Genomic DNA, 25,731 nt, shown 5'->3' with positions numbered 1-25,731 from the left:
GGAGGGCTAAAGAGGAAGAAGGGAGCAGGATTCTGTGGAAGCTGTGGCATCTCAGACAACAGCACAGAATCAAGGAACTGCCTGAGTGGCTGATGCCACCGAGCAGGGGCGGGGGTTATAGGGATGTGCAAAGTTAGTGCTAGTTAGTCTGGAGTCAACTCATGAAGGACCTCAAAGGATGCCATTCCAGAGAATTCAAACTTATCTGCAAGCAAATAAAAGTGGAGGCAGTGGAGCTTTTTTTGAGAAGGGAATTTGGAAAATGCTTGTGGAAACACTTTATAGGGAAATTTTGGTTACTGGTGGGGGTGGACAGAGCAGAGGCCGAGGAGCACAGAATTTCCAGCCTCTGAAAAGTGAATCTGTCTTCAAGTCCTCACATAGTGTCTGTCTTCTTTACGAGGCTGCAAGTTGGCCTAGGACAGGGCCAAGCTCTTCCTTCTTGCGCTCATTCCCCCCAGTACAGCCCCTGATGCTTAACAGTTGTTAAACTGAAATAGAGAAAAGATCCTAAACTTGAGCCATGAGAGTAGAAGGAGAGGATCGTTCTACAGTCACCCGGACAGGAAGATGGAGAGGCTTTGGCAGAGAAATAATCAGACATACTTGGGTGGGGCAGGGCTGGAGGAGTGAATGGAGAGCTGTTTGCTGAAAGATGGGAGAAGCCCCTTTAGCAGCGCAAACACCAGGCTGTGGGGTGTGCGGCAAGTGAGGTGAGTAAGAGCCAGCCGTCTGCTGACCGCTGCCTGGCAGGCAGTGAATGGACCTCTGGAGAGAAGCCAGATGCGTGGCAGTTGCAGGAAAGTCAGAGCAGAGAGGAAAGAGGAGTTTTTTAGGAAGAACAGCCTGAAGACTGGACACAGGTAGACAGAGGGGGCCACCCTGGGGTCACTGACTCTGGAGTCACCCAGTTAGGAAGTACTGATGAGCAGTAGAACCTGAACACATAACATAGCAGGGTCACGGGGTTTTTTTGAGTTGCCTTTAAAGAATAATCAAATAACTTGTATAATAACAGGTGTACTAACCCTGAGAATAAACACGTGGAAACAAAGGGAACCAACTAGGAAATACATCTAGAAGGAAAGATCAAGGGCACTAACTCCTGACAGGATCTACTAAGATGGTTGTAAAGTTAGAATTTATGGTTGGAGGTTTCTCAATGTATTTCACAAGGGAAATTTCACTAGTAGCACAGGTACACCAAGATGAAGTTTGCCTGGTTGTTGACCCCAGCACCCGCCTTAACATAGAATTCATTATAGATGAAGCCCCCATTGAATGGGGTGGTGGCCATGACAGTTCCAGAGAAGACCAACAAGGGTCAAAAACTTCCTGCCTGCCATGAAGGAGGAGATAGATATCTGATCAGTAAAGAGAGCAGAAGGGGGACCCCAGGTCTTCTGGTAAACATCAAGCAGTAATGAATTTGGAAGTAGCATTATTTCCTTTGCCATTCTCTGGAGATGACCCTCTTTCCTTCTAGATTCTTCTTTGCATGAGCCTTACTTTCACTTATAATAACATTCTCTTGTTTGTCTTTTCATGTTTGACTTAAGATTTTCTTTTGTCAGGACACAAGAACTGAGGCTTGGATCTTGGGTTCACCATTTGCCTGTGACAACCCCACACTCCCAGAGACTCCCAGTGCAGCAGGTTATCTCAGAGAAGTCACAGAGGCCTGGCAAGTAGAGGCAGAGTCTGGAGGAGAGTCAAAGGGCACAGGATTCAGCATGGGAGGGGTGTTGGGCTGGGCCACACTGTTCAAAACTGCAAAGAGGTTAAATGTGGAAAGTGGGCCCCAGAGCCTCAGGATTGGTCTCCTGCCTCCAGTGGTGCTGTTCCATTCTGTTCTGCATACTGTCACTGAGGTTTCTTCCTGTAGGAAGACCTGCCTACAAAAATTTGAGGTTCAGAGACCTTTCCTTGCTCCCTACTTCCCAGATTTCAAGACCCCAAATCCTTGCCTAAACATTAAGTGGACCCAAATCCAGACTGAAGGCCTCACTTCCCACTGTATCTTTCCAGCCCTTTGGGCATCTCCCTCTCTCTGTCACACACCAAGAACTCCCACCCCTTCATGCATTGTCTCTTGCTGTGCCCCCACCTGGAAGGCCCTTCTCCTTTTTTTGCTAATTAAAATTCTTCTCATCCTTCAAGTCTCTGCCAAATGCAATCACCCTTGCAAAGTTTTCCCTGATCTTGCCATTAAGAGCCTCCCTGAAGGACCCACAGTGTGGTGCTTGCCCAGCAATTACTTCATTCCTTAGCCAACCACGTTGGCTTGTCTCCCTCTGCACACTGCAATATGAGAGCAGAGAACACATCTTATCCTTGACTCCCACAGTGTGGTTCTTACACACAAAAGGCACCCAATCAGCACCAGCAAGGCATGTACCCAAACCTGGGTTGCCTTAAAGTTAAATGTGTTAACTGTGATCTCTGGAGCCTCTCTGGTATTGAGAACACACCACCCTATTACCCCGCCCCAGGCTTCTGAACATTTCCCAAGATTAGACAGAAACGTAAAAACTTGGCCTGGCCATCAGAAGTGCTTCATCACATACCCTACTGCCTAAGATGGCGATTTAGAGAAATCCTACACAATTCCATCAGGATCATGATCCTATTCCAAGAAATATGAATTAGGAGGAAAAAGTTTCTCAACACTCAATTTCCAAACTCTAAAAGCATCTGCTCATTTAATCATTTATCATCTTCTGATCTTCCCAAGAGGCCCTGACAGTATTTAGATTAAATAAACACACTGTTTCAACCCTCAACAGTCTGCTGTTTATAAGAAAACATATAGTCAAGATAAATACCCAATACTACTAGGTGTCACTAGTGTGTCTGCATTAACAAACAATGTATAGTATATGAATCGGATCAGTTCTTTCTGCTGTCTGCATTTTAGAGGTTAGCCATTTCCTGCATTGTTTTATAAAATGGAGAGCAATTTAGGATTGATCTAGAGAGTCCTTTTTTGTGTTGTTGCTTCGCCTGCTTTGTTTTTATTTGAGGATAGACAGTTACAAAATGCAGCTGGCCCAGTGCAAAGAAAGGCTACACGTTCCTTATGCAGCTGTGAACAAAAGAATTATTTAAAGATATCTCTAATGCAATCAACCTGGTTCTTGGTGGGGAAGAAAAAAAAAAAGAGTTAATTGTCTTTAATACTTTAGACTTTGACATGCAGCCCATCCCCCACAAACCCCCCACCCTCCAAAAAAAAAAAGAAGAAGGAAAAAGAAAAATATAGTCAGATGGTATTTTGAGTGATTTGAAAATTCATTTTCCTTGGCTCTTTCAGAGTAGGAGGGGAGGGAGTTTTCCAAAGCACTGCACTAGTAGAAAGTGCTTCCTTCTTCATAAAAGACATTTCCTGAGCCTCCATCCCCTGCCGTGCAGGGTGCTCAGGAGAGCCTTGCTAGTTTTACCTCATTGCACCCTCTGAGGTCTCTGCCTTTTATATGGAGGGGAAACTGAGGCTCAGGAAAATGAATGTGCCGGGAAGGACTGAAATTTCAACCCAGTTGTCTAGCTTCAGGACCCACATTTTAGTCATAACTGAGTTTTTTCCTAACTTATTCCTATTGTGGTGAAATTACACCAAAACATACTTGAGAGGTGAGTAATGACCAGGACTGAGGAAGTGCAGAGGGTTTTAAATGACATCTCAACTTGAAGTGATTCTGAAGGTCAGAGGCAAGAAACATGCCAGTTAGTCTACCCCAAAGGGCCCTAAAAAGAATTATCTTCTCCCTTTTGTATTTGAATGTGTAGTTTTTGGTTTGTTTTCTCCTTTTTAATAGCACTGTAACTGCTATGATCTGATTGTTTGGGGCCCAGAAAATTCACATGTTGAAATTCAAACCCCCAAGACAATGGTATTAGGAGGGAGCCTTTGGGGAGTGACTAGGTCATGAGGGCGAAGCCCACTTGAGCGGGGTTACTAATCTTATAAAAGAGGCCTCAGAAAGGGATCCCTCCTTGCTTCTGCTGTGTGAGGTCACAAGGAAAAGATGGCTGCCGGGAAGCTCCCACACCAAACACTGAGTCGGCTGGCTCCACCATCAAGACTTCCCAACCCAGAACCTCATAGAAGGAGGGACGGAAGGAGGATGGGAAAGGGGAGGAAATATGCAATGAATTCAACAAAATCATGTGACGTGATTTTTTTTTTGTTACGTAAATGTGCCGAGGGGAACTTCACCTTTATGTATTTGTAGAAGTACCAACCAAAAATAAATAAATAAGGAGCAAAAGGAAGATCAGTACAGTAGAGGAAGGAGAACAGCAGAAAGGAGGAGAGGGGGAAAGGCAGGGATGGGGATTGAAATCAAATTCCGTGCGTGTATAATTTTGTCAAAATGAGCCCAACTACTATGTATGAGTATAATGCTTTAATTAAAAAAAAATACATTTGTTATTTATAGTACTATAAGTTTATGGTATTTTGTTATAGCAGCCCAAACATACTAAGATGGTAGCTATGCATAACTGTTTTGTAGAAGAATGTTTAATACGGTGTTATTGATAATTATGACCACAAATTGAATATCTAATAATGTGGAGTCATTAAATAAATTATAGAGGAATGCACTGCCACCATTAAAAATTCCACTTTAGAAAATATTAAATGGAGGTAGGAAGGATAGTAGAATGAATCTGACATTATTACCCTATGTGCATATGTGTCTAACCCAACCAGTGTGATTCTAGATCATGTACATCCAGAAGAATGAGAAGTTATACTCCATTTATGTACGATGTGTCAAAGTGCATTCTACTGTCATACATGACTAATTAGAACAAATAAAAAACAAACAAGCAAAAAAAAAGCAAAGAATATTAAATGGAATGGGAAATGTTCATGATATATTAAGTAAAAAAGTACGTTAAGTACAATATGGTATTATATTTATTATACACACACTATACATGAATAAATCACTAGGAAGGTAGGTAGGTAGGTAGATAAGGAGAGACAGACAGACACAGACACAAATAAAAGAAAAAACTGGAAAGGTATAAATCATTATTATCAATATTTTAAATAGTGATTATCTCTGGATGATGGGTAAATTTTTATTTTCTTAAAATTGTTAAAGTTCTATTTTATCTTTTCTTCAATTACATTTATTTTTATTACCCTAAAATAATTTTAAATAACATGTACTCATTAGCTCAGCAATGTCATTAAACAAGAGGATCCTGAGCATCCTGAGAGGATTTATACCAGACACTGTGTATTCAAAACTATAAAAAAGAGAAAATGAAAAAGACAACAAACTTGCTCATATCCCTGTTCTGCCAGCAGTTTTTATGCTTTTCTTCAGGTCTTTTTCAGTTTCAAAAACATAGTAGTGACCCAACCTGGCAGCAAAGAACCTGGTTTGTAGCTAGGCGACCAGCCTCCAGACCCTGACTGTCACATTCTACCAAGTGATGTCCCGACGCCTCCACTTAAGCCTCAGCTCTGTCGTCCTTAAAAAGGATTAAGCGTGGTACCTATGCCCTTGAACTTTTTGAGGATCAAATGAGTTAATAGAAATAAAAGCCTGCAACGCCCAGCAAATAATGACTGCTATTATTCTCTGCCAAATTTTTATGTTGTACTTCTGTTCCACATTTCATGTGCTTCCTTCTGAAGAGCAATAACATAGCGTGTGTTCCCCGGAAAGCAGGAACCACTGCTCATGGCATTTGGGTATACATATCACCCATGAGCTGCAGACTAAGTGAGATCCCTCGGTCAAAGCAAGTTCTATCAATGTTGTGCATGTTGTACTTGTTTTTAAATCATGTTTTCTTCCTAGTTGATCAAACAATGCCTCAAAAATAGTGGATTTGGCCCATTTGGGCTCAAATCTCAGTCAAAGATGTAAAGCACAGACAGAGCTACCATGGTGTAAAGAGAGAGGAGTAGTTATGCACCTTTCAGGACCACCGGAGGGGCAGATGTTGAACAAAGAGCTTCTTAACTGTGTTTGGAAATCTACTAAACACTGCCAGTTACAGGCAATAGGCTGTGTAACCCCCATAGCTCATGCTGGCCAACCCTGCAACTGGGGCCTGGATGTCTCAGGCTGGGTTACAACTGTGGGACATAGTTCTCTGAGCTCTTTGGAAGGAGCTAATTCCCAAAGAGCCAGCATGAGTGCAGTGGTCCTGCTCCACTCCAGCCTCAGCAGACGTCACTTCCCTGCCTCTCCTCCCACCCCTCTCCAAGTCAGTTCTCCTTTCAGGAACCAAGTGAAGATCTTAAAATGTTTACTACCACCTGTCACCACCTTGCCCAGTGGCTTTCTACTGCACCCAGAATGAATCCCCCAAACTCTTCTCAAGACTCCAGGACCTGGCAGGACCTGGCCACTGATCCCCTCCCCAGCTTATCTTGACCACTGCCTCTTTGCCCCCTAGGCTTCCAGCATCCCAGTGTTTCATTGCATTCTAGAACATTCCATGTTCTTGCCCATGCTGGGTGGGGCCTTACTACATGTTCTTCCCTCCCTGAGGAAGTCTCTACCCTGCTAGAGACTTGATTGCTTGGTGCCCCCCATTCTTCTGGCCTCTGCTTCTATGGCACCTCCTCAAAGAGGCTTCCCCTCTCCACCCCACATGCAAGAGCCTCTGCTATACCAGCCTTGCTTGTTCTCTTTAGTCAATAGACCTTTTTTACTTCTACAATTTCTACTTCTTCCATTTATTTCTTTGTTGCCCTTCTTGGTTTGTGTGAAGATGTTCTGTGTCCTATTCCCTGGCCCCATCAGAATGTGATTCCTCAAGAGCAGGGACCGAATCTGTCCTTTTGTTCTCATATCCCCAGTGCCGGACCCTCATGGTGTTGCTCAATAAATATGAAAGGAAAAGAGTCAGGGAGAGAGGGAGGAAGCCCCCCAAAATGGGGCCACCATTCCAGGCGGTCCTGTTTCCTGCGGACGTAGGCAGTATGTCCTGCTCAGCCCTAGCATTATGGTGCAAGTTAAAAATAAAATCCCGGTGGAATGAGAAGCCTTTAAAGAGGATCGGGGAGAGATAATGAGAAACATGAGCTGACCAACGCAGGTCCAGCAGGATGTGGGACTGGCCAGGAAGAAAAGAATCTTGACTCCAGGAAAATACTGACTTTGGGGCTGCCATAGCATGATGAACGTACAGCTCCCAGTTAGTCACCAGAAGTCTCTCTCTTGAGCGGTAGTGTATGAAAAGATTTTAAGGTAGCCAATTCAGGACACATTTCCATCCTTGAGCAAGATGTGGTTAGAGTTTGTAAGAGACAATTCCTAGAACAGGGGCCTCTGCAGCCCTCCTCGGACTGTGAGCAGTGAGAAGAGGGAGAGGCCTGGAGGTAACCCAGAGGCGAGGAAGCCTTTTGACTCATCCCCCAGCTGACCTCCCCCAGGGCCCATCCAGCGTGGGATCCGAACCTCCCACCATAGTAGGGCTCCAGCCAGCTAGCCTAAGGTGAAGCCACCCTCCAAAGGCTTGGCTCAGTCCTGGGGCAGCACAAAGCAGGGAGGGGAGGGTCAAAGGGTCTCCAGAAACAACCCAACGTCACCTTGGAAACCCATTCCCCCCTTGCACAGCGAGCATCTGGATCCACCCTGAACCAGCTGTGTGTCAAGCCTTGGTGGGAGGTGGGGAAGTGTTAGGAAGGGCCAGAGTGGGAGAGGCAGGGTCCATTTCCTTTAGAGGAGAATATCAATCTTTAGGCCTTGGGGAGACATCTCAAGTCCCAGAAGAGCAGTAGGCTACAAATCCGTATTCCAGGCCTGGCTCGCTGGAGTGAAAGGATGGGCTGAGCGGGGTGTGGGGGCTGCCAGTATCCCCTCCTCCAGACCGCAACCTGGACCCCATCCCAGAATCCATCTGTCTGTGCTGCTTCCATAAGCCAAGTGATGTGCTCATGGTCACCTGGTGTGAGGGAATATTCACAACCCTCTACAACATTGATCACCACTGGGTTTTTCCGTTCACAGCTATGAGACAGTCAGGAGGGCCACAAAGGGTGGGAAGGGAATTAGCAAGAGAGACAGCCATGCAGTGAGCTTTACACATCACCTCTAACTTAACCTCCACAACCATCCCCCAGAGGAGCTCTTGTGGAGAGAGCTGAAAGAGGACCAGTTCCTTAACCCAGGTCACTGGGCCGGGAGGTCAACGCCTCAGGCGCAGCTGGATGCAGAACGGCTGTGTGATTTCCCACATGTAGTAGGCCACCTTTCCAATCCCTGCAGTCAACTTTCAGATGATTTGAACTCAAAGTCCAGCACTAGGGACTTCTGAGCAGAATTTTTAAGGAGTCCATGTACGGAGGGTGGGAATTCCAAAGCCTTCATGTGCGCTGAGCAAAAGGGGTAAAAGCCGACTCTCTTTAAACGTTTCTTGGAAATATCTCCAGCTTGAAGCTGCCAGAAAAGCAACCTACATGTGTCGTGGGCTCCAACCCTTCAAGGGACTATTGCTTTTCTGGTGGGTTCTAGGTTCCCGTCATGAGGGTTTCAGGTGCTAAAAATCACAGGCTGATAATCCTTCCCAGAGACAAAAAAAGGCTCTCAGGGAACAGCAGGGTAATAGGTGACCTTCATGCCCTAACCAGGACCATGTTTTGAGTTCAAATACATTTATACGAAGACTTCCAAAAGTCTTTAGCCAGAGAGCAAATTTTGTCAATAGCAATAACAATTCAGATTTTACTGAGCAAATACTATAACACTCTGCATTGTGTACTAAAACATTGGGGTACTTAATGTGTTAATTCTCTAAATTCTTATATCAACCCTATGATAGAGGAACAACTAACATTGACATAGCATTGACAGGTACTATGGACTTTGCCTGTATTGATTCACAAATTTCTGTCAATGAGTGCTAGGGTATAGGTTCTATTATTATGTCTATTTTATAGAAACGGAGAAGCAATGTAACTTTTCCAAGGTCACACTGCTACTGAGGTACCAGATCCAGAATTTGAACCCATACAAGTCCTACCCAAGAGTCCCTACTCTTGACCACTATACTATGCTAACAAAATTCCAGTCTGTTTCTGAAATAGTGGAAAGGCAATGAGAGAGATGGGTCAGAAGTGGAACTATCAGAAGAATTCTTGGTCTCCTATGCCAGCAACTTAGGGTCTTCTCAGTCAGCCCTCAGCAAAGACATCCCAGGACAAGTCTTGGATAATGGCAATGAGTTTTGTGTGGCCAACTGCATGGAAGTGTCACACTTGAGAAGAAAATTTCCTTTGAAAGATGTCATTGTGAAGCTGACCTGCATCTCTGTCATTTAGAAATGTCCCAATTATTACTTCAAACACTGAAAAAAGATCACACGTAAGGAGTGATATTTGGCTTCTATAACTAGGACACCACCTGTCATGAAGGTGATGCAGCCACCTCCAAGAAGCCCGGGTCACCCACCTGCACTCCTGAACAGAGGACAGGGGCTCCTCTAGGTCCTGGACTTGCTGTGTGACCATAGGGCACAGCTCTGCAGCACTCCCTCCCTGCTTTTCCTCCAGAGCCGTGTCAGATGCTGACATAGATTCAGAGGAAGAACAGAAAGAGGGGCACCTGCTAGAAGCCCTTTCTGCCATCAAAGGTCCTGGGCAGCACTTCGCACACACTGGTTAATCATGGGGGCAAGGCAGAGGCGAGCTACTCCCTCCCACTGCCTCTGTGGGTGCAAAGGCCAGAACTTGCTGGATCAATGCCTTCCTTCTAGGCGTCTGGCATCCCTTGCTTGCCTTTGATGCACATCAGCCAAAGAAGTTCTTCTTTTCTGAACATGAATAATACCAGGAGGGTAGATTGTTCCAGAGATAATACCCAGTCAGCTAAGCCAGAGCAGTAACACAGAGAATGGGGCTTGGAGACCTCTGAGGGGCCCCTGATGCAAAATTCCTGGCTTCACTCTCAGACGGGCCTGCCCCTTTGCAGAAAGGCAAGGACCAACAGAGGGTAGCGGTCCCATTGCTGTCCTGGGTCTTGGTTGTCTCATTCTCAAGATGTAATGATTCACTCGTTCACTGGACAGATATTTATTGAGCTCCTACTACATGGGTAGGCTCTATGCTAGGCACTGGGATATAGCAAGGAACAAGACGGAAAAGATCTAGTTCCAGTCCTCAAAAGGCTTACCTAAGGGAGAAAAGGAATAGCAACTTAAAAAAAAAAAGAAAAGAAACCAGTGAGAACAGTTTCCTGAAAAGAAATTCAATAGTTCAGGAAATAAAAACAAGAATTGACAGATGGAATTAGATTACCTTAAAAGGCTTCTGCACAGTAAAGGAAACAATCAATAGAGTGAAGAGACAGACAAACTACAGAATGGAGAAAGTCTTCACCAGTATTCATCTGACAGAGAATTGATATCCAGAATATAAAAAGAACTTGAAAAAACTCAGCAACAAAATAAGAAATCTAGTAAAAAATTAGGCAAATGATCTGAACAAACACTCCTCAAAAGAAGAAATACAAATACAATAAATATATATGAAAACTTGCTCAATATTTTTAGCCATCAAGTAAATGCAAATCTAAACTATACTGAGATTCTATCTCACCCTGGTCAGAATGGCTATTACAAGGAATAATAATAAATGCTGCAGAGGATGTGGAGAAAAGAAACCCTTATACACTGCTGGTGAATGTGAAATTGCACAGTTGCTATGGAAGACAGTATGAAGGTTCCTAAAAAAAAAAAAAAAAAAATACAACAACCATATGATCCAGGTATAGCACTTCTGGGTTCAAGCCTGAAGGAATCAAAGACAGTAAAAAATACAGATAACTGCATACCCTTGTTTATCACAACTCTTTTCCCAATAGCCAAGCTATGGATATGAAAATGTGATATATATAGGGGAATATGATTTAGCCATAAATTAGAACAAAACCATGCTTGTCATTTGCAGGAAAATGGATGGAACTGAAGAGCATCAGGTCAAGAGAAATAAGCCAAATACAAAAAACAAGTATAGCATGTTCTCTCTCATATGTGGGAAATAGAAAGAAAAAAAAAAGATGACTTGAATGTAGAAGAGGGTCTATTATTAGGGAAGGGGAAAGGACTGGGACAAGGGGGAGAGAGGGGAAGATAAGATAAAAGGAGGTATGATATATGCGTGTATGGAAATGGCATCACAGTGAAATCCATTAACCTATATAATTAACACTCATTCATAAAAAATCAACAAAATAGGAAAAAGAAGAAGTGATGAGTAACTATCAATTGGGATAAGTGCCATGAAGGAAAGAGAGGGAGGAAGGGAGTAACGGGGAAGCATCTTGGAGGAGTTGACAAGCCCTTCGAGGACTGAGAATGGAAAGACGTCTGCTATGACAAGACTGGGGAGCCTTCCAGGCAGATGGAACAGCAATGGCAAAGTCTCAGAGGCAGGAAAGGGCATGGAACAGCAGAGAACGAAGGGAAGCCAGCAGGATCGAGTGGACACTCTTGAGTGTATAGCGAAGCGTGCTCCAGGAAATCATCCTTCCTTAGCCAAATCCAGTCCCTCTGGTCAAATCCAAGTGAAGGGAATTCTTTTCCAGGCAGGCAAGGTGTGTAGTAAAGGCTTGATGTTGAGTTTTCTATAGCAGAACTTTTGTAATAGATGTACTGTGTCCACGGCATTTAATAGGGTTCCTGAGGATGGGAATGGTGGTCAGGGGGCCAAGGAGGCAGGCACCTGGCTGGGCTGGGATCTCCCTGCTCCCAGTACAGGCCTGGATGGCTGTATTTTGTGTGAGATTACAAATGAGACAATTTGACCTTGGGTCTTCTAAACTTCTCTTTTCAGCACCCTCTGCCAATTTCAGACCCTTTCTAGAACGACTCTCCCCCAATGTCCTCAGGGGCTCTGCCTGGGCTTCCTGGCCCCTCTCCCATAGCCTGCTGCACAAATGGCCGCCTGCAGGTAAAGCACAGGCAGGCAGAGGACAGGCCGAGCTCATCAGATCTCTACATCCTGCAAATGATGCTGAAGAAGGGGCCTCCCAGCTGCGCGTGGCAGAATGAGCCTGGTCCAGCTGCCACACTCAATAATTAGCCTCCCCAACAGTAAAGAACTGTCCGTATTTAGAGTCTTCCCAATAGGGCCATATAAACAGCTAGAATGTACACTGTTGAGAAGGACCATGGCCGGAAGACAATTTAGGAAGTGGCCTAGAACTCCACTCCCTAATGCCCAGGCTGCCGACCCCAGTCTGTAAAACCAAGGGAGCCTGACTTCTTGCCTCAGGGACGGCCCACTGCCAACCCAGGTCATCAGCATCTTTAGCCCAAGATATTTTTAAATGAAAATTTGGCCCTTTGTATGATCACTTCCTCCTCAGACTTTCTATAGCTCACAATTTAATGTGGTCTGACCCTGCTTGGCCCCTGGGCTCCCATTCTCCCACACTGACCTTCCTCCAACCACTGGGCAATGCCAGCCTTCCTGACACCATGTGGCCTTCACACATGCTCTTCGCCCACCAGAAACACTCTGCCTCCCCACCTGATGCCTGCCAGTCCTTCAGATCTCAACCCGAGCACCGCCTCCTCGTCACCTGCCCAGATCCCTTACTTTCCCCCACTGGGTCAGGCGCCTCTGCCGTATGCTTTGCAGAACACCTTGGAGTCACTGCTTGACTGATGTCTGTACCTCCATTCAGCCTCCAATATTCATGGTGGTGGGGACTGTGTTGCAGCCCAGGAGACCTCCCCCACACACAGGAGGTGCCCATGAGCGAGCTAGATGAACCTGCAGTGGTCATCACTGATCTTCGTATGCCCATCCTGTCCCCACTCCATCTCTTTCTCCTCCTGCCCCCTTTTTTCTTTACTTGCCCTTGCTTCCTCCCCCTTCTCTCTTTCTATTCAGTACTTCCTTCCTGATCCTTGAGCCTACTTGTAACTCCTGAGAACACCACGTAAGTCACTGAAAGACACTCTGAGGTTGTTTTTTTTAACAAAAATTGCTGTAACTTTGCATAACATATTGACCCTCAACTAGATCACTGGAAGCTTGAGGTCAAGGTTTCTGCTGGTTTGGTTCCTTCCAAAGGCTATGAGGGAATGTTCCAGGCCTCTCCTTGGTTTACAGATGGCCATCTTTTTCCTAGTCTCTTCATTTCATCTTCCCTCTATACATGTCCCTGTGTCCAAAGTTTCCCTTTTCATAAAGGCGCCAGTCAATGTAGATTAGGGCACCCTCTAACGACCTCATTTTAAATTAGATTATCTCTGAAAAGACCCTATCTCCAAATAAGGTCGCAGTCTTAGATACTGAGGGGTAAGGGGTACATTTGAGCATATAAATTTAACCCATAACATCTACTCCTGACCTGCCCATTTCCCCAAACCACTTTGACTCATTGAATGAAATAAAAATAGGAAAACAAAGGAACATAGCATTTTCTGAAGGGATCATATGTGAGTTTGGGAATGTGACCTGGAGAAAGACACCCCACCTAATAATGAGAAAGGAGGGCTGAACTGTTGGGCTAGAACTACTCTCATATAATAGCCTAGTGGGTCCATATCTGGGCTCTGGTAACCTGAGTTCAAATCCCAGCTCAGCCACTTCTGGCAATGAGGCCTTTTCCCTCACTTGCAAAATATGACTAATAATAGTATCTAATTTATGGGATTGCTATGGAGAATTAATTAATAGTGGAGGACCTAGACCTTTGCCCAGCACAGAATAACTCAATATGCAGAAAGTGTGTGCTTGTCATTTCTATAATGAGTAGAGTTCCAGTCAGGTAATTCAAGAAGTGACAACAAAGAAAAAGCTGCCACTGATTCTTTATTACCAGTAATAAAGAGAAGGGAGTCAGAGCAACAGCACTTTTTAAATTGTGAGCTTCTTTTTTTTTTTTTTTTTTTTTCGGCACTGGGGATTGAACCCTGGGCCTTGTGCTTGCAAGACAACACTCTACCAACTGAGCTATCTCCCCAGCCTGTTAGCTTCTTCAGTTGTGATCTATGGACCACAAGACACAGCAAGAGAATGCCACCAGTCTCCCTGTGGCACAGAATCACCTGGGCCCCACCCAGGAAATGCAGAATCTAGGTCTCTCATGGACCCACTGAATCACTACTGCACCCAGGACTCAGAAACCTGATTTTTTAACAAGTTCCTCTGTGATTCTTATTCACGTTAAAGTTTGAAAACCCCTGGACCAGAGTACAGTTCCTGGAGGAGCAGGGATGAGTCATGTCCATGAGTAATCCTGCACATCCACACCACCCTGGTGCAAGGTGGACACGCCCCTCACACCTGTTTGCATCACCAGCATTCCTTGGACACAGCCAGAGAGCTCATCTTGAGCAATTAGGCATAAACCAAATTTCTGTAAGTTACACTTTAAGTGTACTCTTTAGAGGGATCAAATCTTACATAATTATAAACTTTACTGCGGCCAGACATTTAGTTTTGGATTGCCCATTTCTCTTCTTCCCACAACTGGGGTCCCCCAATGTTAACCTCAGGCTTAGCTCAAGATGAGCTCTGACCTTGAGTTTTGGAGGATGGAGGGAGTCCTGGCCAAGTCTACTGGCTAAGCCTGTGTCTCTGATGTTAGGAAGCAATTCTTCTGTCCTTGGGCACCATCCCCCGCCTGCTTCAGGAAAACCAGAGACCCACCTTGTCCCTCAGGGCTGGCATTCACATCTAGTTCCCAAAGACCCAGTTCCAAAGGCTATAGTTCTTCAAGGCTGATTCTGCCTGTAGCCCAAGCAAGCATCCTACCATTTCTTAGCAGATTCTAAATCCTGGTTTATTTTCTAGGGCTTTCAAATATCCCCCTGTTGCTGAATTCCTGTCACCAAATTCCATCTGTCTCTCAGGACACCTCCCATAATTCCCCAAACCCTCCCCCCCTGTTAGGAGTACAGCAGTCTGGAAAACCTGGGTGTGAAGCTCCGCTCTGCCACCTGGTAGCTGTGGGACTGTCAGCAAACAACCCACCCACCAAACCTTAATTCCTGTGTCTATAATATCTCCTACTATTCCACAGGGTTGTTCTGAGAATCCAGTGAGTTGGCTCAATTAAACTCAATCCCAGTGCCCAGACATAGGAAGGACAAGCAATGCTGGCAACCAGGACAGAAGCTCTTCTGTTTCTGATGCTCATAGAGGCAAACAAAGCCCCATGCCAAAGCAAAAGTGCCTCCGCGCTGCCAAGAGATGGCACCCATGGTCACTTGTAGGACATGGCTTGGGACTTTGGAACAAATGGACTTGTGAGCAGTCTCTTAGGAGCTCCTCGTTCAATAATATTAATAACAAACACTCACATGATACTCACTCTAAGCCAGGCATGGTACTAAGGTTATTACTCCTTTCATTCTTTCATAACAAGATTAGGGCTGGGAAGGTAGATCAGTGGTGAGTGCTTGCCTAGTGCATATAGGGCCCAAGGTTCCATTACCAGCACCAAAAAAATTAAAAACAACAAGATTTGTATTTCATCTCTCCACTTTACAGATGAGGAAACCAAGGCACACAGTTACAGAACTCAAAAGTGGCAGAGTGAGAATTTGGACCCTGGCTGCAGAATCCATGTACTCAGTCACCATGGTATAGTGCTTCTCTTCCACAGGAGTTAAAACAATGGCTATTCCTCTTTCTCCTTTCTCTCCCGGCAGGCCACTGGCCCAGAAGCCTGCTCTTGGGCTCCTTGACTTACCTTACAGCTGAGTTGGACAACTATCAGCCCAACCCATCTCTGTACCTGCCCAGCCAGGAGGTTCCCTCCCTTTTCTGTGGTTGATTGGGCTGAATCCAGTCCCATCTGAAATGGAACACCCTGTGGGTACTTGATGAACAATCACTGCTTAGTGAATCCTTCCATAAGGAAAAGTACCCACTGTTTATGTGCCATGCATAGATGTTAGCTTTACATAAAGCTGCATATGTCTGTGGCACAAATGGCTACAGTTATTTTCCCTGCAGCCCAAACCAATGGTACTGCATCAGCCAAGTAATGCCTGTTTAATGAGGTGGAAGTGGGTGTGCCTCCACTCTGCACAATACCTAGCTCCTGGCAGCTGGCACAGTGAGGCTGGCAGCTGATGATCCTTGATAGCTCATTCAGGGTCCACAGAATGCATTTCTGCAGAGAGACTGTCACACTGTCTCTCCCAGATCAGATATCCATTCACAAACATAGATGGAGCTTGTGGATGTCCACCCCTCTCTCTCCTAAAAGTGACGTCATCCTGGTCAGTGCTACTCACCCCTAAAGCAAACCACTTACCAGATCCTGCTTGCTTATTTTTGGAACCAGGTAAGGCATATATAAACACCAGATTTAGGAAAGGGTATACTCTTTGTTTTCTTGCTTCACTTTTTGATAGTATCTTTGCTTTTGATTAAGTATTTCATTTGCAAACTTATTTAGTCATACTAAAAAAGACAAGGGCAACAAAAGAAAGTCTCCCTGCATCTTCAGCCATCTGCCCTCAGCAGTGAACTGGTGATCTTGCCCTCAGAGACATGATCTTAAGAGGGGACTTTCCTAGGAAGTCCTTAGTGACCAACACAAAGAAAACAAAGGAAAGGGGGATTTGTGGTTATGAATCAGAGGCCCCACCAAAATCCACACTTATTCACACAAATGGTACTGGGGAATAGCTGATCAACCCTTCACCAGACACCACTACTAAAGCAAGATCTTTTAAAGCCTTTGCCACTGTGGGGCTGGCTCTTCCTCATGTCAATTCACAGGGGCAGCTTGGCTTGCCTGTTGCTGGATGCTCATGTCCTCCCACTACGGCCCAGGGAGCTAAACCAAGAACAACCACACCCCTGTAGAGAATGAAAGGTAAGGTGCTGGTCACCAAAGCCCAAAGGAAAGAGGAGATGGGGAGGTAGATGTAGAACAGCCAGACAAAGCCCAGAGTGCTTGAGTTCTGCTGAGACACAGTGAGCTCTTGGACCTGAAATGGTAGGTGAGGTCTCTTGAAAAATGGTACTTGATGAAATGCCTGAAATTCCTATCCTAGCACCTGGAGGCCCAAATTTCTCAAGTGCTTCTGTCTAGGAGCCCTGCATACTTTTGGCCATGTAAATGCAGTGAGGGTGTAGATCACCTATGTAACACAGAATGTGCCCAGGGGTCAGCCGTTCTGGCTCCTTTGCTACTGGTGCCTATGGGAGGGGTTCTGAGATAAGGATATGATAGTCAAAGATGACCAGAAGGTAAGAAATAACCCAGAATACTGCCCTTCAAAATAGAGAGCTCATACCCTCAGAGAGTCCTAGAATTCAGCTTGACACTTATAGCATGAGGCCAATAAAATCTAAGCTGCCCACCGTGTTGACAGGTTGCCCAACACAGCTGAATTTCCAGGCTACCCGGGGGAGGGAGTGTGACACAGCAAGATCATGTCAGCCAGACTCCCTGCGGCACCGCTCTCAGCTTCCGCTGCACCACAGGACCACATACAGCATTTAGTAAATGAGAACCTTCCGGGCCCCTCCGGTGCTGGGGCAGGCACTGGGAGGGTGAAGATAATGGGGCAGTATGGTGCATGATCACTTTCGCAGCCTCTAAACTGCCAGTGCTATTTTTATATATCTGTGGCATCAGCAAGACCTTTGCTCTGAGCCGTCTGTACCATGGTACCAACCCAGCCAGAGAGGAGCTTCTTGGGGTTCACTGGCAGGGGTGCTGGCTCCAGCACTATCTGCTCTGAACACTTTTCTGCCTAACTTTTCTCTTTTTAACATTCCTCTCCAAGTCCCCTTATACTTGCACCAAGGGAGACACACACACACACACACACACACACACACACACACTACATATACACACTCCACATATACAACCTCAGCTCTGGATGGAACCTAGTCTCCCCAGAAGAAATCCCCTGATTCTTACCTGCAGAGCTTGTAGGCTGAAGGCTGTCCTCCCTCCTGGCTTGAGAAACAGAATCGACTTGGTATCCTCTGCTCTGTGTTTGTCACTGTCACCTTGCTGCGGCTGCTTCCCCAGCAGCCCCAAGCCGGCTCTCTGAACCTCTGGGCTACTGTAGCTCTGTGTGGGGAGAGGGACGGGCCATGGCATGCACATCAGGTTGCTGGCCTGCCTCCAGACGCCATGCCGCAGAGCAGGCCACCAGTCCCGGAGGGCTGTGTGGGAAGCGGAGGGGAGGCAGGGGGAAGGAGGCTGGGAATGCCAGCTTCTAGGTCTGTCTCTGGCCCTGGTCTATCATCAGAGGTGCCTGTTGACCCCCACCCAGACCCAACCACGCACAGCAATGCACACATAGCTCTAAGCACCCCCGACTCTGGGCAGCAGGCCCAGGAACAGAGCCTTTGGCCTGCAGAGAGAGGCAGAGACGGCAGACAGTGGCAGCAACTACCCCAGCTGTTATTTTAACATGGTTTCTCTTGGGGCAAATGCCTGAGCTGAATGGACTACTGGCCCGTCTGACCAGAATCCTGTTTATTTTGAAGCCTCAGTCACCAGGGAAACAGCAGGTCGTGGCTCAGAGACACTCCTCTGGAATCAGAGCACTGCTGGATGAAAGGGAGCCCTTTTCTGTTCTGTCATCTGGCATTCTCGCACAGGGTGTAGGTGTGTCTGTGTGTGGCAGTGTCTGTCTGTGCCCTTCCCAGAGCTAAGCCCTAGGAAAGGCACTCTGCAAAGCCTATCAAGGCAGTGGCTGTCCAGGCTAGGACTGGGGAGGGGTTGCAAAGAGAATGTTTCTATCATTCCCCACCACCATTCAAGCCTGTCCCTGTTAGACTAGGTGAAGGCTCAGGTGAGCCCAGTGTCAGGGCTGAGGATTCCTTCAATGGACCTTGAACATTGTTCTCACACCACTTGATGGCATGGTGGAAGAAGGAAGGAAGCAAGGAAGGAAGGAAGGAAGGAAAGTTAGTTGTACAAATAAAGGTGGAAATGAAGGTGGACTGAAAGGATCAAGCGGTGTCTTTGAAGAGACCAAATGGTAACATAATTAATAGTTCCCTATAATTGGTGAAGAGTCCCTCTTCCCTACACATGTGCTTGAGCCTGGAAGGCTCGAGTGGGGTGTGCATGTGTGTGTGCCCATGGATAATTCAGATAGAGAGGGACAGGCTGACCTGCTGGAGCTGGAAATGGGCTCTCCAGTCTCTCCCTCCTAGGACAGCTGCTCAAGTGCAGGGAAGGTGGAGGCAGGAACCTGGAGGCTGCTCACGTGTCTTCAGAAGGGAGGGGCCCCAGGGAGCTCAGGGGTCAGAGGCTCAGACATTGCATGACTCCGATCATGGATCACTGAAAAAGTTGATTTTTCAAAACCCTATTAGCTGGAAACTTTGTGAACTGCCCCTTCAAAGGAGACTGAAAATTTGCTTTAAAACGTAATAATCTAGCCGTGGTAAGGTGGTGCATGCCTGTAATCCAAGCGGCTCAGGAGGCTGAGACCGGCAGATTCACAGTTCAAAGCCAGTCTCAGCAACTGAAAGGCACTAAGCAATTCAGTGAGACCCTGTTTCTAAATAAAATACAAAATAGGGTTGGGGATGTGGCTCAGTGGCCAAATGCCCCTGAGTTCAATCCCCAGTACCAAAATCATCATCATCATCATCATTATCATCATCATCATCTTCCTGAGAATCTGCAAGATTCCAAAGAAACTTCTCAATCATAAGAAGATAAAAAATATTTGAACTGTTGTCTTTAAATTTTGAAGAATTATTATGCTACATAGAGTATGTGTTAAGTCTTTCACTATGAAATGGCGGCGTTGGAAGCTAGAGAATGCCCTAACGAGGCGGAGTTCAGAGAGGCATTCTTTCTTTGCCACAACTGCTGGGAGAATGAAGACCATTCTAACAATCAGACTGTGGATATTCCAGAAAATGTCAACACCACCCTGAAGGAATCTTCAGGAACCCTGCAGAGGGACTTCACCACATCAGCATAGAAACCAGTCTCCTTGCAAAGAAGAGGCCCCGCGCTCACCGGCAGTGGGGAAATAGAGCCTGGCTCCCGTTCCCACCACCTGCAGTTATCCTCAAGACCTGACCCAGGTTCACACCACTTCCTACAAGACAAGGTCTGCGCTTCCCCATCAATGTCCTCCCTCAGGACCACAGGTCTCTTGTTGAAATCCAAAATTTCTTGGGTGAAAGATACCTCTGTAGGTTCAGATGAAGCCCAGGTGCTGCTTCTTCAGTATCTAAAGCCAGATAATGGAGAATCCTTGAAGGAAGAAACAGTGAACTTGTATCGAATTTAGCTGCTCCGATTCAGCAAGCCATAAGGTAAGACAAGGATACCAGAAGATGTTAGGGTGGCATCTATGTCTCTGAGAAAGGAAGAGTTCAGCAGACTGAGAATAAGATGCAAGCGTTGTCCAGAATAAGAAAAAAGATCCCAGGTTATAACACCAATCTGTGATATTTCAATGAGGCAATAAAAGACTTCCATTGAGCTGGGGGCCACGCCTCTAATCCCAACCACTTGATAGGCTGAGGCGAGAGGAGTCCAAGCTCAAGGCCAGCCTCAGCAACTTAGTGAGACCCTCTCTCAAAATTTTAAAAAGAGCTAGGGATGCAGCTTAGTGGTAAAATGCTTGCCTAGCATGTGCGAGGCCTTGGTTCCAACCCCCAATACCACAAAATGGGAAAAAGATGCAGACCCAGAGCCTCACCTAGTTACAACCCTAATTAAAGTCCCCACTGTGACTAAAACCAGGTCTCCCCACTTCAGGTGCCATTGGTCCTTCCTGGGCGACTCAGCTCAGGGCTCCAGATTCACCCTTTCCTAAAGGAGATCAGTAAGGTTGTATATTCAAGGCTGGGCTGTGGCTCAGTGGTAGAGTGCTCACCTAGAACGTATGACGCCCTGGGTTCGATCCTCAGCACCAGGTGAAAATAAAATAAAGGTATTTTGTCCACCTACAACTTAAAAAAAAAAAAATACTTGACTACTCATATCATCTCTGCAAACTTACAGGATCATCTTGACAATTACAGGTGTCTGAGGCTAGAAAGCAAAATTATTATTTTAGTTTATTTCTCTCTTATATGCAGTTGTGAAACACTAACACACACACACACACACACACACACACACACAGAGCTTTTAGGCAAATGCAATCCTTAATTACTGACCTACATGTCGGTCTCTATGACTTGTTGAGTGTTCAGCAATGTTATGGTCCAAATACTGGTAAATAAAGACTCCTCAGTTCCTTAACATATTTCCTGTAATATAATTTCTCCCAATGTTGAAATTTCTTGAAATTTCATTTTAACAACCCTCAATTTCGGTATTTATTCCAACTTCTATGTCAAGGATCTAGATTTATCTCTTAAATAATATACATTGAGGTTTTTTTGTTTGTTTGTTTGTTTGTTTTTTTAAGTCCTAAGACATGATAATGAGAATCCTTTCTGGCCCCACTGTTATTTAGTAGGGGGAGGGACTCTGAGATTACCTAGTGGAAAAGTCTGGCCTCCATCTCTGAGCCAGGAAATACTCTGTGGAAATAATAGCTGTCAAAGCCACTAATTAAGTAGCCACAATATACTAGATCCTATACAGTATATGATACAGAGAGTATATCTTCCCCCCCCCCCACGCTCTCATCCCACGTTAAAAGCTATTTCTGTCATGATAACACCAAATTTGAGAACCACACTACCACGGCAGAGAAAGGAAGAAAATGATGGACTCCAAGAACCAACAAAAATCCCAGGATGTTTATCCACAGAGATGTGTGCTTACCAAGGTCATTCCCATCTAAACTAGGGGGCTGGTCTTGGAGGTGAGGTTTCCCTTCCTCATCCAAAGAGGCAGACTGGACACGGAGCACTTGGGCAGTAGCTAGTACAGAAAGCAGCTCCAAACCTCTCGTGAGAGCTTTAGAAGGGTGACAAAGGAAGAAAGTGGCATTGCAGAGCCTCTGAAAATCAGACCTAAAGCTCTCACTATTTCACTTCACCAACGTGAACAAAGGAGCAGAGCATGATGGGTAGACTTAGCAGGGTTCAGAATGCCCCCAAACATGATGTTTTCTTCCTTTCCTAGCATCGCATAGCCCCGGCATCTCGTCCTTGATTCTTTTTGTTGTTGTTGTTCTTTTCAGTTCTATATGACAGCAGAGTTGTCCTTGAATCTTGAGACTGACATTGGGTATTTGCTTTACGATTTCCCCCTTCATTCATTCTGCTTACACAAACGAGGCAGTTCTGCGAAACGCACACCAGACCCACTGTTTTCTCCCTAATCTCATTCAACCTTGTTCAGGCACAACAAATCCTAATCAGCTGACAGGAGAAATCAATGCTGCCCGCCACTCTCTTCCCCCAACAGAGCACTTTCTTCTGTTTATGTCCAATCAGGCAGTTAAGTGAAGGGCATCCTGGCATCCTGGTGAACCAGCTGCCAAGAGGATGGAGGGCCCTGGGAAATGCAGCAGACGCTGACGGGAAATTGCATTCGTTATCCAAGGAGACCTGACACAACACCAGAGCCGCAGGACAGAAACTGGGTCCAGCAGCTCTCAGGAACGGAGGCGCCTCGTTCAAGTCCTACTGTAACCCAAGAATGTGACTTGCCCCAGTTTGTCAGCCAGATCTCCACCAACGTCCAGGCACGATGCTTGGAAAGGGTCCTGCCCGTGAGCTGTGGGCTGCTTCTCCTCTGAGGCTGATCACTTATTGCCTGTTCTATTTTCCATTTTCCTCCATCCTAGCTTTAGAATAATTTTTATTTTAAAATATTTTATCTTCAAGTAAAAGGAAAACTTCATGCACATGATAAAAATGTTTAATGTACAGAGAAGTATAAAATGATCTCGGTAACACTTTTCTCCCCCAGAGATAAACACTATTAATTTTGTGCGTGGCAGGGGGTCTTTTCAGGGGAAATGGATGTGCGTGTACTTAAAAACAGGTTACTGTGCCCAGTATCCTGCATCATTGTTTTTTTTTTCCACTTAATAATAGGTCATTGCAAATCAGTCCATTCAAGCACCCATATTTCTTGCCTGAATTACTGCAACAGCCTCCTAACTGGCCGCCTGCTTCTGCCCTTAGCTCCTACAGTTCATTCTAGAAATTCATTGCTAAAAAGTAAATTAGATTACATTCTTCTTCGTTTAAATCTGTTCAGTGCCTTTTCCTTGCACCGAGTGCAAGAACTAAGCTTGCTAACACCACCTGCTTCTCCAAGTTCGCCCCCTATGCATTACCCTTTGCTCACTGTACTCTCATTACATTGTTCTTCCCATAAGCCAAGCTTGGTCCTACCTCAGGGCCTTTGCACTTGCTCTCTGTTTCCTCTGCCTGGAATGTACACTTTTATTTTCTGCTGCTAGATTCTTTGCATGACTGACTTTTTCTTATCCTTTTGGTCTCAGCTCAGACCACCTCCTGCTTGAACAGCTGTTCTAAATGTGTCCCTCCTCACTGTCCTCCACATCTCCTTGCTTTCTATTTATTCACAGAATTTACTAATATCTGAAAGTTGTCACATTCAATAAAATGTTTGTCTTCAGCCACCCCTGCTACGCACACTGAAACTCCATGAGAGTGGGACTTTGTCTCTTTGCTGTCATACACCAAGTGTTTCACAAACTTGAATGTGCACTAGACTCACCTCGAGGGTTTGTTAAAATAGAGATTGCCAGGTTTCTAATTCAGTAGGCCTGGGGTGGACCCACCGTGTTAGAATTTGCCTTTCTAATAGGTTCTCCAGCTGCTGGTGCAGCAACTGCCTTTGCAGAGGCACCAATCTGGGCAATGCACTGCACAGGGTGGGTGTTGCCTATGCATCTGTTACATAAATACAAGGCCAGCCCACAAGCCTGGGCCACCTTCTTTGTAGCAACATTTTCTGTGACAGGAAGGCCCTGAGTTTTGCAGATAAAATGGTTTATCAGCTGCATGGATTTGTCAGCTGGAGAGTAAATCTCTGAAGTTTTATGGGCCCTAGGGGAGCCAGCAAGAGCCACTTTTTGTCCCCTGCCTTCGCAGGTGGTCAACCCAAAAGGTGGTGCTGCTCATGTGGGATGTGACAGAGGACCTCCCTAGGAGGGGCCACACAGGCCTCCCCTGCAGTGGCTCAGCACTACAAATCTGGTTTTAGATTCAGCCTCGACGCACTGGAACATTCTATCCACGTATGGTACCTGGACCCTGTGCGGGTTATGAAATGGACAAAACCCAGTGGTTTTTCTAAGTCACAAAGACACTTGAAAATCTGACAAGATCTACAACCCTATTCCCCAAGAAAATAAATGTGTGTCCACATGCTGCACACACCCGTGTACACACATCCACATACTCTCTCACACGTTTTCATATTTAATTTCAGGAAGTTGCAAGATGCCCCAACTCCTGACTTAATAACTGGCTTGCTTTTTGGTGAAACCAACAAAACCAGTCAGGATCCCGTTTGTTATTTACATCCCTAATTTAATCGGAGGATTAAATATAAGAAAAGACTAACCTTAGAGGAAAACATTTACGAGATTTATCACCTTAGAATGGGGAGTACTTTCTGAAGCATGATTTGAAATCCAGAAGTGAAAATAGAATGAGATTGATTCCATAAAATTTATAATGACCTGTACAAAAAGGGAGTGGGAGTCTTCCTGGTTCAGACGCCAGGGAGACATCTATGGATCTGACCTGTTCCATCTATCATCTTTCCACTGGAATTTTGTGAGTGGTCTGTGGCCATGCTCTATGGAGCGAGACATGAGCTTATCAGAGCAGACAGGGTAGAATGACATCTTTCAGCAAAGGTCACTACATTCATGATTCCACTAGCAGTGGTTTGGGATTGTCATTGTTGTTGTTGTTACTGGGGATTGAACCCAGGGGTGCTTACCACTGAGCTCCATCCCTATCCCTTCCTAAATTGCAGAGGCTGACCTCAAATTGGGATCCTCCTAACTCAGCCTTCCAAATCACTGAGATTGCAGGCATGTGCTACTGTGCCCAGCTTGGTTTGCAATTTTTCTTAACACCTATATTGAGTTATAATATATATTTTTCACCCATTTAAAGTGGACAATTAAATGGTTTGGGTATTTTCATAAAGCTAGGTAACCATCACCACTATCATTTCTGTTGCCCAAAAAGAACCCCCAAACCCATGAACAGTCACTCCCCATTCCTCCTTCCTGTCAGATCCAGGCAAACTGCTAAACTACTTTTTATAGATTTTCCTGTTCTATTTCATATAAACAGAACCATACAATATTGACTTTTTCCCTTAGCATAATGTCTTCAAGTTTCATCTGTGTTGTAGCATGTGTCAAAATTTCTTTCCTCTTCATTGCTAAATATTTTGTTGTATGGGTGCACTACATTTTATTGACCCACTCATCAGCTGGTGTACACTTGCATTGTTTCCTGACTGGCTATTTTCAATAATGCTGCTATCCCTGGGCACACTGGTCCACACCTGTAATTCTAGCTATTCTGGAAGCTGAGACAGGAGGATCCAAGTTCAAGGTTAGCCTAGGAAACATGGAGAGATGCTGTCTCAAAATAAAAAATAAGAAAAAAGACTGGGGATGTAGTTCAGTGGTAAAGTGTCCCTGGGTTCAATCCCAGTATCATATGCACACAAAATCTCCTGCGAAAGTTCACGTGCAAGTCTTCATGTGAACATGTTCTCATTTCTGTTAGGTCTGGAAGTGTTCTCTTAAGGATTATATATACATACATATATATATGTATGTATTTAATATATATATCATTCACATACATATATGTAGGCA

At 45.3% G+C, this 25,731-nt stretch overlaps 1 protein-coding gene and 1 long non-coding RNA gene across 6 annotated transcripts in view; one reads left to right on the top strand and one right to left on the bottom strand.

Moving 5' to 3' along the window:
• LOC306664938 overlaps positions 1–25,731 on the top strand; it is a 71,759-nt gene that overhangs the window by 22,020 nt on the left and 24,008 nt on the right. The gene's annotated exons all lie outside the window — the stretch shown is intronic.
• The window catches only part of FGF1 (fibroblast growth factor 1), a 91,209-nt gene that overhangs the window by 62,127 nt on the left and 3,351 nt on the right, over positions 1–25,731 (bottom strand). For 3 of the 5 annotated variants that reach the window (XM_079146105.1, XM_079146104.1, XM_079146101.1), the window contains exon 2: positions 17,880–18,035. The exons of 1 other annotated variant lie outside the window; for it this stretch is intronic. The gene's annotated coding sequence lies outside the window, so the exon portion shown is untranslated. Of the gene's footprint in view, positions 1–17,879; positions 18,037–25,731 lie in introns of those variants that run through there. One more of the 5 variants, XM_079146102.1, reaches the window with a different exon arrangement.

Source organism: Sciurus vulgaris (genome assembly GCF_902686455.1).
Source record: "Sciurus vulgaris genome assembly, chromosome: 6".
In the NCBI taxonomy this organism is placed as follows: domain Eukaryota; kingdom Metazoa; phylum Chordata; class Mammalia; order Rodentia; family Sciuridae; genus Sciurus; species Sciurus vulgaris.
This window is presented reverse-complemented; position numbering and strand designations above follow the sequence as displayed.